Genomic DNA, 17,495 nt, shown 5'->3' with positions numbered 1-17,495 from the left:
TCTCAGTGAAGTTATTATTACGCTAGTCTTGGTACCTCAATTAGAGAGAGAAATACCAATTCCCTATCCAAGCAATAACGTGGCTTCTCCTAATGCTCACTTTCATTCCCCACATTAAACTAAAGGTGGACCCAGACTCATGTTTTCCACATCGGGCAAGTCTCATAATAGTTAAGTCCTGCTGCTCACGATACAGGTTCAGTTTTTAGAAAGCATAGTAAAGGTTTATTTAGTTCATGGAATGATGGTTTGGTCTGAGAGCCCAGATATTTTTAGTTCTGCATCAGCACATAGCTCCTATTCGAGGTACTAAAGCTACTCTGAAACCCACTGAGTGCTAGAAAATTTTCCCAGTGGACTGGCCCGTTTGCAGAACCAGGTGTTTCTAGAACTATTAACTCGGTGAGAAGCATTCACGGTGCTCCAGGGCCCCTTAAACACTACTTCCACCTGTGTGTTTTTGGTTGAATCCGGTGGCCGCTTATGCTTTTCAGGGATCTACTTGTTTATGTAGGTGTCTTTCTTTGTTTCTGAAATTATTTTGCTACATTTTTAAAGAGGAAAATTTATAGAAAAGGATTTTACAAGCTGGTGTTGGGAGTCATTCCCATGTCAACCAGGTGCACGCTCAATGTGCAGGTGTCGGCCAATGAACAGGTAAGGAAGGCGTGACGTGAGCCGGGTCTCCGAAGGATTAATTGTGCATGTCCATAATGAATGCACCCCAAGGGACACTTTCGACATCTGGTATAAATTCAGGCCTTCTCTTTCACCCACTCCCCTCCCAGTTTTTCCAGTTTCCTTATGTCATTTTAAGCGTGGAGTAAGTATCATTTATATTTAGATATAATGGGAACAAGTGTCACTTTTTATATTATATAATAATTTATATGACTTTAATTTATAGATAACACATTTTTTTTTGTTTTTCCAAATGACCAATTATTTATATCTCTTTCTTTTCTCTTTTTTGTTTTGTTTTTTTTCAAGACAGGGTTTCTCTGCATAGCCCTAGTTGTCCTGGAGCTCACTCTGTTGACCAGGCTGGTCTTAAATTCACAGAGATCCCCCTGCCTCTGTCAGCTGAGTGCTGCAATTAGAGGCATGTGCCACAGATGCCCAGCTAATTATTTTACATTTCTGAATAATGTATTTCTACTTAAGAGCACCATACTAAGAACACAGTTAAATTTAACCCTTTTTTCATTTGAAGTAATAATATAATCAGTTAACCAAGCTTTAAGCATTTTAAGCTTTAACCCAGTGCCTTAAGTGCTGTCAAAAAAGATCATTTTTTATTTGTATTACTTAGTTCCATCATTATGGAGAAACATTGTGGAGATGCTCAATCCAAAACTTCAAATTCTACCCTAACTAGGCTTTGATGATTACTCATTCTAAGTAATACATTATTTTACTTCCTTTTTTTCATGCTTTAGAACACCGTAGCTGTTTACTTTCCTATGTAATATATATTAAGTAATATTTTTGTTTTTTTATTACAAAATTGTCCACATAATGGTGCTTTTATAAATTTATGATTAATTACATTTTTTATTCTAAACTTGGTTTTAGCTTTTCTTAAATAACATTTTAATAACTATTTTAAAACATGTAATTGGGAAACAGGACTAAAAAATGTACAGTATTTTGGTGAAATGAAATACCATGCCCCAATTCTATATATCTTTGTGTAGAGAAATCATTTTTAAAGAAAACATTCCACTTTTATGGTTTTTTTCATATTCCAACATTTATAGTCATCCAGCGTTTGCTTACTCAATGAAAAGTAATTGGATTGATATTCACAAACATTAAAGAATTTAACTGTAGTGGGTAGCCATTCTAACCTTGATCTGGAAATTCCAATGCCCATTGAGGCTTCGGTAACTGTCACACCTACAAGGCCGGGCCAAGAGAGGACCTTGAAGACCCAAGATCCAGATGTGCCATCTTTCTTGGTTCCCAGACCCTGGATGCTGGAGGCAGACTGAGCAGAGCTCTCCAGAGAAAGCTGCCTTCCAGACCTTAATAATTTCACCAATATCTGGCGCCCAACGTGGGGCAAATTCCAAAGGCCTGGGTGGCTCCCACCCTCAGCCTCCTCCCCAGCTGGTGGGTACCTAAACCTGCCTACAAAGTTCCATATAACCAGGGAACGCCTACACAGTTCCATTCCCAAAAAAGGGAACAGCTAGTCGGGTCTCAAGACCAGCGAAAAACCACTGTGAGCCCCCCCCCCCCCCCCGCCCCCCGAGTGCCAGCTCCCCACCATCACGGCTCCTGCCTCCAGCTGCCGCCAGCCAAGGTCGCCAGCAGGCCCTGATTTGGAGCTGTACCAACGCCTCCTGCTGGTTGAAAAGTGCTACTACACCCCCTAAAACCACAGAAAGGTAAGATAGACAAAGCAGTATCTTATTTCAGGTAAAAGTACTTGATAATTTTACACCTTAAAATTGACTAACAAATTTTGAGTAATTATTGTAATATGGCTGACAACATTACCTCACAAGAATTTAAAAACCTTTTTGCCTGTATAATAAATGACATTTTCCTGGAAACATATGACCTTCCTCAAGCATATCTGATCTGTACCATTTTGACATTCATTGTAATAATTCACACAGTGTTCAAACACTGATTTAATAATAAGAACAAAGATGAGTCATTATTGGGACTGATACAGGCTTTAAAAGATAGCAATGAAGGCTTACAGAAAAAGATTCTCTTTCTAGAATCTGCTAACCAGGATTTACAGACCCTGCAACCTACCTACCCCTTCATTTGTAAGTTACACCACTAAATAAACTTCCCTTTTAACTACATGGAGTGGCCTTAATAATTTCGCCAATACTTAACACTATCTATTCATTCAACCAATAAATATTTTGACAACCCTATCATACATAACACAAGATCAGACTCCAAATTGTTAATGGAATTTTTTTTATTTCCAAATAATTTGATTTTGATGTGAATGGATGCTTAGAATGTTGCTAGATGGCAGAAAATATGAAAGTCAGCATCTGATCATTTGAATGAAGGAAGCGATAGTCAATTTTCTTCTCCCGTTTTCATAGGTGTATGTGGTGTTATATTGTGTAACCTAATAAACTTGCCTGAGGATCAGAGGACAGAGCCAGCCACTAGATTAGAAACAGAGCCAGGCAGTGGGGGAACACACCTTTAATCCCAGCACTGGGGAGCACACAAGCCTTTAATCCCAGGAAGTGATGTCTGGGCAAAGAAAAGTATATAAGGTGTGAAGAAACAGGAACTCACTCTCTTTAGACTGAGGATTTCGTAGAGGTAAGAACTAGTTGCTGCCTGCTCTGCTTCTCTCATCTTTCAGCTTTCACCCTGATAGATGGCTCTGGGTTTTTTTTTTTTTTTTATTAATGAGACCATCTAAGATTCAAACAACAGGTGTGCTAGCTGGAAGTCCCAGGTCCAGTTGCCTTCAGGTTAGGATGTCTGAGACCCCTCTTCCAGGGGGTGTAGATGTTCTGTTCTAGGGTCTCTCCTCTGTGCACACCCACCCCAGGGATTTCCCCCTCAGACACCAATGCTGCTGAATTAGAGCTCCATTCAACCTCAGTTACCTCTTTAAAGGTTTCTGACTACCCACATGTGGTGGGAGTTTGGGCTCCAATATGTGAATTAATAAGCTTAGTGGGGACATAATTCAATTCACAGTGTAAGATAATTAGAAAAGGCCTGGGGGATGGGGGTATGGCAGGGAAAGGCTGGGAGGGGGAGTGGGAGGAAGGATGAGAGAGGGATCTGTGGTTGGCATGTAAAATGAATAAAAAAAATCTTAAATTAAAAAAAATAAATTAAGTTTTAAAAAAAGATAATTAGAAAAAGCCCAAGATATCTATGTAGAAAACATCAGCTGTTTGTGCTGTTGAGGTAACTATGAGTACTCCAAGCATCTCTTTCCTTTCATGCAAAGCAGTAACAATAGCTAATGTATGTATGGCTCATTACTTGAAGAAGGGTGTAGGTGTAATATTTGGTCCAAACTTTAAATTGCTAAAGCAAATTTGGTGAACTTTTTGTTGAGGGGGAGGTCACTTTTTGTTTCATTTTTGATGCGGGGAGGGCGTGTTTGTCTTATTGATTTTTTTTGTTTGTTTGTTTGCTTTGATTTTCCTTCTTTGTTTTTGTGTTTGTGTGTGTGTGTGTGTGTGTGTGTGTGTGTGAGAGAGAGAGAGAGAGAGAGAGAGAGAGAGAGAGAGAGAGAGAGAGAGAGAGAGAGAGAGAGATCGTAAAGTAAAGTTGGGTGGGAAATGAGCTGAGGAGAATCTGGAAGATGTGGGGGGTAGCAGAACATGATCAAATTATAGTGTATGAAAAACCTTTTTAAATGAAGAAGAAGAAGAAGAAGAAGAAGAAGAAGAAGGAGAAGGAGAAGGAGAAGGAGAAGGAGAAGGAGAAGGAGAAGGAGAAGGAGAAGGAGAAGGAGAAGGAGAAGGAGAAGGAGAAGGAGAAGGAGAAGGAGAAGGAGAAGGAGAAGGAGAAGGAGAAGGAGAAGGAGAAGGAGAAGAAGAAGAAGAAGGAGAAGAAGAAGAAGAAGAAGAAGAAGAAGAAGAAGAAGAAGAAGAAGAAGAAGAAGAAGAAGAAGAAGAAGAAGACCATTTCTGAAAAAATTTAAGTGAAATAAAGTGGAGTCAACCCACAAAGTTAAAATCAGAGTTCACAAGCTGGCAGCTCAGGAGCCTTAAACAACCTGCAAACTGGTTGTTAATATGCACAGTGTTTAAAAATTGTGACATTGGTTTTCAATTTTAAAAAGTCAACAGAAGCCACTTAAACACCTGAATTTTCAGCTTTGCCTATTTCTAAGCATGGTAGTTCCAGACCAGTCCTTGGGGTGTTAAGGTTGCCGCCCCCAATTCAGCTTTTCCAGGGATCCATAATCCCTGTTTGTACCCTGATCCCTGTCATCTTTTGTCTCGACTGTACTATTTATTGTTGACAGAAATATAATAACAATATAGTGATAATTCTCTATGTTGTTGTTTCTCTGTGTGTGTGTGTATGTGTCTCTGTGTGTGTGAGACAGAGAGAGACGTGTAAACATGTGTGCCTGCATACCTATGAGTGTTTAGAAGCCAGAAGGAGGACTCTGTCACTGTTTGCCTTATTCCTTTCCGACAGTCTCCCACTGAACATGGAGCTAGGCTGGCGGCCAGTGAGTCCCCGTGGTCCTCCTGTCTCCCCCTCCCACAACACTGGAGTTACAAGCAGGTGCACTTACCACTCCTGGAATTTTACATGGATGCTTGGAATTCTAACTCGGGTCCTCCCACACTGGCCTTGCCATCTCTCCAGCCCCCAGTTGCTGCTTCTCAACCCACCAATTGTATTCATCTGTACGTTGTTGAATAAGAAAGCAATAATGAAACGTTTTTGTGGTTTAGTCATAAGAAAGAATGGATAATGCATGAAAGCAGTCATAAATTACAAAAAGTGACAGACTGAAAATAACCCACCCGGTAATAATGCACGTGCATATCTGTTTATATTTTTATTCTCACCATAACAATAAATTAGTTCCCACAAACATCTGAGCCCTCCACACTGACATATTAAAAGCCTTCCTTTATGTTGAACTTTCACATCCCACAACCCTCTGGTCATTCGGCCAGTTGTTTTCCTGGTTGAACTATTAACACTGCCTCACAGACAGTGCTACCCCTAAACTCCCCCTTCATTCGTTTGGAAATGAAGATGAATGCTTTGGAGAAAATAAGGCCGACTGTGATGGACTTCACAGAACTAATCGGCATGAGGCACGCAACCTGAACATTAGGGACTGAATGGCTGGACTGGAAAGAGCTGAGAACAGAGCTCCCGGCTACCCCACACTGAGTCATAGCTCTGAAACAAGGCTTTGACTCAAGACTATCAGGCTGGAGCTGCTGTTTTCCTGGCTCATGATAAGCCTGTCTCTTTTTATCCGGGGGTTGGCCTGTGATTTAACATAGCAGTGACAGCGATAGTTATCCCCCGAAAACATCCTTCACAACTCGTTTCTAATATAAATCACTTATTCTTTGTGAATGGAGAGTGACTCATGCGAGAGCAGACTGCCCATTAGTGGTCCATTGTTAATTGACTCTTTAATTAGTTTAGTGCCATATAATTATTTGAGGTCAAATAATAATTAAATTTTTGTACACCCCTGGTAAATCACCGCTGGACCACCCTCCATGATAAAGGATCTCTAAATAACACACAGGATGCTTGCTGTATAACACAAGGAAGTGTGTAATTTTTCCCTACAAAAGCACCCTTTAAAAAAAATCTCCTCTTTAAAAAGAGCCATTTTGTCATCATTGTGGACAACTCTCTGTTTAAGAATAAAAATTATTTAATAAAAAATGTAATAAACTCTATTCATCTAATTGAGTTGTCTAAGCAAAACATAAAATACATCAAGCTTTAATTCTTAGCATAAATCACAAGTTAATTGAAATTACAAAGAGTAAACTGAACTATTCTGTAGAAGCCAAACCAAAAGAAAAATAATGAAGAATTGTACAAAAGTTGCTTTTATGGCACAGTCCAGGAAACCAAGCAGCTAAACCATCCTCAGCATTTCCCCCCACAAAAGTCAAGCCCTTAATTGTTAGTTAGGATGATTCTGCTAAAATTTCATAAAGTTCTGATTTAAAATTAAACCCAGACATTTATTTTGCCTTTCTTGACTTAATTATTTTTCAACTTCTGAATAATTTTAAGCATTTTGAAATATAGCCAACGAAAACATGATTCTGGAAATGCAATTTAAGGAAAGTTAGATTAGTATGTTATCAATACTGAGTAAGAGAGCCTGCCTTTGGGCTTTACAAAAAAGTACTAAATATTTTCAGCTTTAATTTACGAAAGCATATTCTTGAAACTAGAGACCATGTTCCTACCATGTTGGGTCTGAGCTAACTGAAGAAAACTCAGCCAACAGCACATTTTGATTATGTCAAACCTTTCAGAAAAATCTTGACAGACATTTAAACTCTATCCAAACATAGGTAGAGTTATAGATTTTTAAAAGTTAATCAGGAGGAAAAGTCTAAACAAAATACAAGCAACAACAACAATAAAAAAGAATCCCTACATATAAGTATTCAGACACGTCTAGCTGATAAATTCTTACAAGGACCTTCCATAATAAAATACTTTGTGAAATTTGTTTATTAATGTAAATTCCTTTGCACAGAATTAGCATAAATTGAGATTTTTTTCAGGGGCGTGCGTGCACACGCACACACGCAGACACACACACACACACACACACACACACACACACTTATCTACATGTCGAATTTGCCCATTTTCAGAGAAGTTGGTAAAATTCAAAATGCACTACAGGCCCAGTGTTGATGTTATTCTGAACTATCATGAATATTAACTAATCAAATAAACTTATTCCTGGCCAAATGGAATTTAATTTAATTTTGCCATACTGCCATTGCTTTCGTAGAACCAGAGCAAAGTTCTCAAGCTTAGCAGATCTCTTCTCTTTGCCATGAGTCAGAGAAACTTACTGATAACCTTTGAGAAAGGCGATCTACATTTTTAGTGACTTTCGGTGGTTCTGGATTTTTTTCTTTTTAAGTTGATTTAGCAGTTTCTTCAGAGGAAAATTACGATCCAGTATATAAGCCTTAGCAAACAAAAATTCATATGCACACCTTTCATTTTAGCTAAATGGAGATTGCAATTTTCTTATCAACTCATACTTGTACACAGCCTTCTACTGCTTCATTGTTTCAGTAGAGTCCCCTTTAGGCTGGGTGGCACTGTCGCTGTGTTTCACCTCATAGATTGAATAGCAAATGGCGATATACTTAGGGGCTGCTGGAGAAAAGATCAGGTTACCAGAGTAAAGGCTCACAGTCCAAGGATAGTCTTTATTTCACAAACATTATATTTGGACAGTACCAGTTACGAAGCTTTGGTATAGGGCCTTATATATTGATGCATGAACAAGATCCTTAGGAAAGACAGGTTCTTGAATATCCATCCACTTGATGTCATTGTGAGCTGCCTAGATTAGTTAAGCACACTTCTGGCTTTGTAAGTAAGTCATGTTCCAGGATGAATTTTCTAGGGAGAACTGAGGAAGACATATACTGAATGTGGGTCATACTATAAAGGATACTGGGGTCAACATGGAAAAGAAGGGAAGCAGGAAGTACATAGATGCAGATATGTACATTCAGCGCATGCACACATGCACGCATGATAAAGACATGTAGCATCTCAGACAGTGCTAGGTGAACAACTTTGTTCCACCAAGCAGCCTCGTGCTCTTGCTACTGTAGTGTCTTACTATGGGCTCAAAACAACTGGGCAAGCTAAGCATGGACTGAAACTTCTGAAACCATGAGCCAAACTACTCCATCCTCCCTGCTGTCTCGGATATCTGTCACAATAACAAACACAGCAACTCACACAATAGATGTAACGAGACCCCTAAAACAGAGAAGACACACCTCTGCTTCCCATTCTTCTGCCATCACTTAAATTCCCATAAAGTCGTGACTAGAAACACTTCCAACAGGAGTCAGTGTGAACCAGTTAACCACCTTGAATACTCCGATATGAATGTCCAGTTTCTATTACTTTTGATAAAATATAAAGTGATAGTGATAACAGCTGATGAGACCCTCAGATCTTGAAGAAACAAAAACCAAAACAAAACCTCAAAGCTGTACGTGGGACAGGAATCACCATGTGTCTATTGTACTGCAATGCTGCACTGTGGGACTTTCTATAAGCCATTATAGAACAGTGGGCAGGGTCTCCGAGGGATCAGCTGAACAGATTAAGCATAGGCTCTGACTCCAGTCCCTGGAGCAAAGGAGTTTGAGAGTGTTACCTCTTCCAAGCCACAGAAGACACAAACAGATCTGCGGATACAGTGATTGAGCACAATTTTCAGCTTAAAATGGATTTCGCAAAATGGAAGCAATGGTTCATGCTGAAATGTTACTGAAATCCAAATTCAGCCATTTTGTGACTCTCTTGGTAGCATCTCATGACAAAGTTATGACCAGGCACCCAGCTGCATTCTTATTTGCTCGCATTTTACATGAGTAACTTAGGATGCCCAGACACTATCATGGTCTCTCCAGGGAGAGAAGAGGTATATGACATTCTAAATAGACTTCTCACCATGCAGTCTGCCACCAAATCTGCATCTCTGTGAGCACTGTGGTGTGTCAGAGTTTACAAAGCCATATGCAATGTCCTTAGGCAATGCTATGTTGTGACAGTTCTTACAATTGACCCTCATTTCTTGTGGCTTAATGCCACCTTGATCAAATGAACCATTAACATAGAAGGAAATAAGCTGCTAAGTGTACCTTCAAACTAATTTTTTTGTTTGAATACAAGTTCCCCATGCTTCCTGAGTTCAAAGGATTGAAAAATAAACTTCACAAACCCCTTCAATATTAAATATTATGAACTAAGATACACAGATCTCATGTTTTAGAGTGTATGAGATATAAATGAGCAGTTGATGCTAAATACAGAATTCCAGACCCCATCTCTACAGATTCTGTAGAATTCTTGTAAAGTCCAAAAATGTTCAGTTTTAATAATTTGTTTTTAAAGACCACTCCTTGAGGAGCACTGTTATTCCCTGGGACACCTGAGAGTTTAGACTCATGTTACTTTATGTGGTTCTTCATGGTCATTAGGAAACTAGACAAAGATGCTACATGAAAACTGTTAGATAGTCTATGCAGGAGAAAAATGAATGATACCTTTTGCTATATCCTACAGAGAATAATCCTCCTGAGATATACTGCAACCTCATCTCTAAAAATAAAATATTGACTTTTATTTAATAGTCATAGTGTATCATAATATAACTAAGAGATGACCTCAGAGATTTAGGAAACAACAATAAAGACACAAGTTATATCTGTTGATGTTAAGACATTTTTTTCACTCCTATTTCCCATCCCATATCAAAAGTGCCTTTGGTGGCTGGATCCCCTGACCTTCAGAGGAAATCCTAAAGTTTCAACATTTTCAGTGTCATCACTAATGGCTACTGTTATCATTGCTGACATGAACTTATGAACTATTGAATAAACTTGACATAATTTATATCCATCGAGATGTCAGATAGGTGTACTTATCCTATCTCCAATTGACTTATAGATGCCATATTTTCTTCCTTTCTTCATTACATCAGTTGAAAATTGAAATGTAGCTTAAAGTCAAGTGGGTAAATACATTAAAGCTATTCTTAGATGTTTAAGAACACATTTCTCAACTTATCACCAAGAAACAGTACATCATAGGAAAGAGGTCTCACTACTAGAGCCCATGGGGGACCTTGCTAAAGACAAACAGAGGGAGGCAGGAAAGAGTTGAGAAAGCAAAGTAAGATAGTTGGAGAACCAGAAGAGAGCAATAGCTAAATTACTGGCCAGAAGGCATAATATTTCTCATTTGTTGTTCAATGTTATCTGGGAACTTTTTCCAAGACTTTAACAGTTGACTAAGAAAAACAGGTGTTTGACTATGTCAACGTAATTGTATTAAAGATTATGAACTGAAAGGAGACCTAGTGTACCTAGGAATAAGCCTGTAGAAATCACATAGCCATCCTTAGGGAAATCTAATACGCTTTATTCCATATTTCATACACTCTACTTTTCCTTTAGCCTATTTTTTTCAATAGGCCAATGTTTATTTGCAATGGGAACTGCATTTCTCGTAATCTAACAAGATGAAGTGGCTAGACAGGGAACTAGAGCATAACACCCATCTAGGTGTACTTTAGAGAGATTCAACTTATTAATAAAATATTTCTATCTGGGCATAGAGGTACACATCTTTAATACCAGCACTCTGGAAGCAGAGACAGGAGGATCTCTGTGAATTCAAGCCAGCCTGGTCTACAATGAAAATTTCAGAACAGTCAGGAGTACATAGTGAAACCCTGTCTCAGAAAACAAAAAGACAAGAAACAAGTAAAAATATTTCTAAATATTGATATAATTGAAGCCAACTCAATGAATCTTAAGACTTGGGGCTTTTCATTTGTATAAGCTCTTTCCAAGACCAGTTGTAAAAGAAGCACCTAACAATTACATAAGATCTAGGTCTCTATAAGCCGTATGAGTTCCTTGGTCGAATTTTTGGGGTCACTTATGTACTCTATCATGTCATCTGCGAATAGTGAAAGCTTGACTTCTTTCTTTCCAATTTGTATCCCCTTGATCTCCTTATGTTGTCTTATTGCTCTGGCTAGAACTTGAAGTACTATATTGAATAAGTATGGGGAGAGCAGACAGCCTTGTCTTGTTCCTGATTTTAGTGGAATTGCTTTGAGTATCTTTCCATTTACTTTGATGTTGCCTGTTGGCTTGCTGTAAATTTCCTTTATTATGTTTAGGTATGTTCCCTGTATTCCTGATCTCCCCAAGACCTTTATCATGAAGGGGTGTTGGATTTTGTCAAAGGCCTTTGCAGCATCTAGTGAGATGATCACATGTTTGTTTTTTTTTTTCTTTCGGTTTGTTTATATGGTGTATTACATTGACAGACTTTCGTATGTTGAACCACCTTTGCATTTCTGGGATGAAGCCTACTTGATCATGGTGGATAGTTGTTTTGATGTGTTCTTGGAGTCTGTTTGCCAGTATTTTATTGAGTATTTTTGCATCAATGTTCATGAGGGAGATTGGTCTGTAGTTCTCTTTCTTTGTTAAATCTTTGTTTGTCTTGGGAATCGGTAATTGTAGAAGGGATTTGGTAACGTTCCTTCTGTTTCTGTTGTGTGGAACAATTTAAAGAGTATTGGTATTATCTCTTCTTTGAAGATCTGGTAGAATTCTGCATTGAAACCATCTGGTCCTGGGCTTTTTTTGGTTGGGAGACTTAATGACTGTTTCTATTTTCTTAGGAGTTATTGATCTATTTAAATAGTTTATCTGGTCTTGATTTAACTTAGGTGAGTGATACCTATCCATAAAACTATCCATTTCTTTTAAATTTTCCAGTTTTGTGGAGTACAGGTTTAAAATAAATAAATAAATAAATTATTTTTCTTGATTTAACTTTGGTAAGTAGTACCTACTGAGAAAATTACCCATTTCTTTTAGATTTTCCAAGTTGGTGGAGTACACGTTTTTAAAGTATGTCCTTATAGTTCTCTGGATTTCCTTGGTTTCTCTTGTTATGGTCCCCTTTGGGTTCTGATTTTATTAATTTGGATATTCTCTTGACATCTTTTTGTTAATTTGAATAAAGTTTTGTCTATCTTGTTGATTTTTTCAAAGAACAAACTCTTGGTTTCATTGATTCTTTGTATTGTTGTTTGTTTCTATTATATTGATTTCAGCCCTCAATTTGATTATTTCTTGCCATCTATTCCTTTTGGGTATGCTTACTTTTTATTTCTATATTGACTCATTATTCATTCTGTAGAGAGTTGTTCAGTTTCCATGACTTTGTAAGCTTCCTGTTGTTTCTGTTGTTGTTGATATTCAGCTTTAATCCATGGTGGTCTGATAGGGAGCAGGGAGTTACTTCAGTTTTCTTGTATCTATTGAGACTTCCTTTGTGTCAGATTATGTGTCCAATTTGGAGAAAGTTCTGTGATGTTCTGAGAAGAAGGAATATTCTTTGTGTTTGAGTGGAATGTTTTGTAAGTATCTGTTAGGTTCATTTGGTTTATAACATCAATTAGCTCCAGCATTTCTCTGTTTAGTTCCTGTCTAGTTGACCTATCCTTGGTGAGAGTGGGGTACTAAAGTCTCCCAGTGAAAGTATGTGATATAAGCTGTAGTAGTGTTCTTTGTTTGTTTGTATCTTTACAAAAGTGGGTGCCCTTTGGGACATAGATGTTAAGATTTGAAATGTCACCATTGACATTGAGAGTTATCAATGAGAGGTTTTTGTTGGTTCCTGTTACTTTGTTATGGTGTGTGTGTGTGTGTGTGTGTGTGTGTGTGTGTGTGTGTGTGTTTCATGTTGTTAACCTCTTTAGGTTGAGGTTTTTTCTCCTAGTGCCTATGTTGGGCTGGATTCATAGATAGATATTGCTTAAATTTTGTTTTATCATAGAATGTTTCATTTTCTCCATCTATTGTGACTGAAAATTTTGCTAGATTTAGTAGTCTTGACTGGCATCTGTGACTTCTTAGAGCTTGTAGAACATCTGTCCAGGTTCTTCTGACTTTTAGAATCTCCATTGAGAAGTCAGGTTCTATTCTAATAGGAAGGCCTTTATGTGTTACTTGGTCTTTTTCCCTCATAACTTTTAATATTTTTTGTTCTATATGTTTAATATTTGATTATTATGTGATGAGAGGAATTTCTTTTCTAGTCAAGTCTATTTAGTCTTCTGTATGCTCCTTATACCTTGATAGGCATCTCCTTCTTTGGATTAGAAAATTTTTCTTCTATGATTTTGTTGAAAATATTTTCTGTGCCTGTGACCTCAGTCGTCTACTTCCTCTATTTCTATTATTTGTATATTTTTGTCTTTTTATATAGTGTCCCATATTTCCTGGAGGTTTTGTCAAGGAATCTTTCTTAGATTTAGCATTTTCTTTGACAGAGTGAAGAAATATGACATTCCATGATAAAGTAAAATTTAAACAATATCTATCTACAAATTCAACCCTATATTTCCTGTGTTTTCATGTGTGTTAACTACACACAAGAAAATGCAGAAAATAAATACTCTCATACCGGCAAAGTCAAAATAAGGGAAGCATGCACCCTACCACCACCACCATCACCTCCACCACAACCACCACCAACAACAACAAAATAACTGAAATTAACAAACACTGGTCATTGAAATCTCTCAATATAAATGGTCTCAATTCCATAATAAAAAGACACAGACTAACTGGATGAATGTGAAAACAAGATCCATCCCTCCCTCTGCTGCATACAAGAAACATACCTCAACATCAAGGATAGACAGATGACCGCCCCCGTTTCTGGCTCATCCTTGTGTCTCAGTCCCCAATTCAGGAAGACACCCCGATCAACCACAGATTATGGCTGCCAGATGACCAGGTAGGCTTCCCGTAGTCCTTCTCCACTCTCTTTCTCTCAGACCCAATTCTCAGGGTCATCCCTAGCGCTGCAACAGGTCAGTCCATGTCCCCCGGCCTTCCTTTCCCCCAGCCTCCAACACAAGCAAGCATTCTCTGTGAACACACCAGCCAAGCAGGCCAATAAAAGGGCAATACACAGCCAACACACTTCCTGAAAATCTAGAGGAAACAGAAAACAAGGAACAAATATCCTCCCACAAAGACAAATCCAGAAATCATAACCTAGACCTATAATTACCCCAAACCCAGATGCCTAGACACCAGTGTAAGAACACAATCAGTAATAGCCAGAGCAATAGGTCTCTACCACAGCCCAACTATCCTACCACAGCAGGCCCTGAGTATTCCAACAGAGCTAAAGTACAAGAAAAAGACCTTAAGACCAACTATATGATGATGATAGAGGTCCTTAAAGAGGAAATGAATAAATTAGTTAAAGAAATCCAGGAAAACACAAACAATTGGAGGAAATGAATAAATCCCTCAAAGAAAGTCAGGAAAACACAAACAAACAAATGAAGGAAATTAATAAATCCCTTAAAGAAAGTGGAGAAAAATACAGCTGAAGGAAACAAATAAAACTGTTCATAAAAGAAACACTACTAAGACTTAAATCACCTATTGGTCCTCACACACTGATGGAGGGAGACTTCAATACCCCACTCTCCACAAAGATAGTTCATCCAAACAAAAACTAAACAGAAGTGCTGAAGCTAACTGACATTATAAATGAAATATTCCTAACAGATATTTGTAGAACTTTTTACCCAAACACAAAAGAATATACCTTCACCTCAGAACATTAAAGAACTTTCTCCAAAATTAACCACATACTTAGAAACAAAGCAAATCTTAATAGATATAAGAAAATTAAAATAACTCTCTGAATCCAATTTGACCACCACACATTAAAGCTGTATTTAATAACAACGAAAGCAAGAGAAATCTTACAAACTCATGGAAACAGAACAATTCACTACCAAATGAAAAGCAAATCAAAATAGAAATTTGGAAAGAAATTAAAAACTTTTAGCTGAGCAGTGGTGGTGCTCACCTTTAATCTCAGCACTCAAGAGGCAGAGGCAGGTGGATTTCTGTGAGTTTGAGGCCAGCTTGGTCAACAGAATGAGTTCCAGGACAGCCAGGACTGTTTCGAAGAGAAATCCTGTCTCAAAACAAGCAAACAAAAAATCTTTCTGGAATTGAATTAAAATAAATAGACAACATACCCAAACTTATGGGACACAATGATGGTGATTCTAAAAGCACTGTGCCTACATTTAATTAATTAATTAATTAATGATATTTCATACTACTAACTTAACAACACACCTGTAGGCTCTAGAACAAAAAGAAGAAATTACACCCAAAAAGGATAGATCACAAGAAATAATCAAACTCAAGGCTGCAATCAGTAAAATAGAAAAAAGAAACATTACAAAGAATCAATGAAGCAAAGAATTGGTTCTTTGAGAAAATCAGTGACTGACAAACCCTTATTCAAATTATCTAAATGACTGAGGATCAAGGGGGGTGTAATAATGCAGGAGTGAGGGAGAGAATACTGGGAAAGGCAGCTAAAAATAAGCACCTTTTGAAGGGTGGTGTAGAAACCTAATACAGTAGACACTTTCCAAAATATACATATATATGAAGGTGATTTAAAAGAATTCACCAAATAATTAGGGAAACAGAGCCCCAGCTGGCCATCTCTTGTCACCAAATGAAGATTCTAGGACCAGGATCAGGTTACATCTAATTGAGTTGTTTGGGAACCCCCAAACAGCCCAAGCTGTTGCCAAGACTATAGATTTTTCTCTACAAACTGACAGCAAGGCCCAATTGCTGAAGACAACACCTACACAACTCATTGAACATGGAGAAGTCAAGCTGGTGCCTACATTGAGTCCTCACCCCTACCTGTTAGTATCTTTGGTGCAGGAGGGCACTCTACACACTACCAAAAGAGAAACATTAACACCAAGCCAGTCACAAACCCTTTATATTACAATGGTGCCGCCTGCAAGATATGTTAGTGCAAGGGTGGTACAAAGCTTGTGGGGGTAACCAACTGATGTCTGATTAGATTTAAGGCCCACTCCACAAGATGAAACCCATACTCTACACTTCTTGAGTGACCGAGGACCTGAGACTAGATAACCAGGAACCTAGGGTAAAACCAAATACTACTGTACCTAGAGACCAAGTATAGAACCAAACAAGATCAGAAAAAAATAGTCCATGAAATGATTGCTGATGATACTCTGCTATACCCATAGACTGGAACCTAGTATAATCATCATCAGAGAGACTTCATCCAGCAACTGATAGGAACAGATGCAGAGACCCACAGGCAAAAATATTAGGCAGAGCTTGTGAAATCCTGCAGAAGAGGGTGAGGAAGGATTGTGGGAGCCAGGGGGATCAAGACACCAGAAGAAAATGGCCCACAGAATCAACTAATCAGGGTCCAAAGGGGCTCAAAGAGACTCAACCTACAATCAGGGAGCCTATTTGGGTCTAACCTACATCCTCTATATATTATGTTATGGTTATGTAGCTTGGTGTTCCTGTAGGACTCATTACAGTAGGAGCTGTAGCTTTGGGGACAACAATTTAGGATCATAGCACATAGCAGAGGAAAAGCACCTACTGCTTGGTGAGCAGTCCACGGTGAGTGAGAAGGACCTGTGGTTTCTCCTTCCTCTTCAAGGGATCATCCACCAGTTATGGCACTGGGACTCATTTCTTAAGGTTTCCATCACCCTCCTTTCGCACCCTGGTCTCAAGCCTTTAACATTGCCCTTTGAACGACAAAAATACAAAATATAGTGTCAGTCAACAGCCGGAAGACGATCAATACCTTGAAGCAGGATGGGACCTTCCTCATTTCCTTACTTTGAGTAAGCAGAAAGAAATCAAAATGTGGGTAACTCAAGAGCTGAACTGACTGGAGAGATTCAAATTGATCCTCTTCTGAGAACAATGCTGGATAACCACGGAATGCAAAGAATTATAAAATATTCCCTAATTTCAATTAGTATGGGATTGTGTGTGAACAGTTCTGGAAACAATAAAGCAAATAGCACTAAGGCAATGGGGTACAAACCAAAAACTATTTCATCTTTATTTTCTTCTTGTGTCAATATTTTCTTTAAAAATGATGATATAGACAGAGATGACCCAGATGAACCTAGCACACATTATGTGAACTTTGACTCTGCTTCTATTCTTATCAATGTGATGGTTACCAAATTTCTCACTTCATAGAAAACAAAAATTCAGTTACAGAGATATTTGGCCATTTGTCACTGTCCTCAGTAGTTACTATTATTTTAAAGACTCCTAAGGCGTTTCTTTTACTTTCTCCAACTTGAGACAAAATCC

The 17,495-nt window shown here is 38.2% G+C and overlaps 1 long non-coding RNA gene across 3 annotated transcripts in view; it reads right to left on the bottom strand.

Annotated features, from left to right (window-relative positions):
* LOC121823445 (uncharacterized) overlaps window positions 1-17,495 on the bottom strand; it is a 99,902-nt gene that overhangs the window by 58,994 nt on the left and 23,413 nt on the right. For 2 of the 3 annotated variants that reach the window (XR_013045459.1, XR_013045458.1), the window contains exon 2: window positions 16,762-16,912. This is a non-coding gene — a long non-coding RNA (uncharacterized LOC121823445). Of the gene's footprint in view, window positions 1-16,757; window positions 16,913-17,495 lie in introns of all 3 variants that reach the window. The other variant, XR_013045457.1, reaches the window with a different exon arrangement.

The sequence above is a fragment of the Peromyscus maniculatus genome, chromosome 17 (assembly GCF_049852395.1).
Source record: "Peromyscus maniculatus bairdii isolate BWxNUB_F1_BW_parent chromosome 17, HU_Pman_BW_mat_3.1, whole genome shotgun sequence".
NCBI classification, from domain to species: domain Eukaryota; kingdom Metazoa; phylum Chordata; class Mammalia; order Rodentia; family Cricetidae; genus Peromyscus; species Peromyscus maniculatus.
The sequence above is the reverse complement of the archived record's forward strand: the minus strand, read 5'-3'. Positions and strand labels throughout refer to the sequence as shown.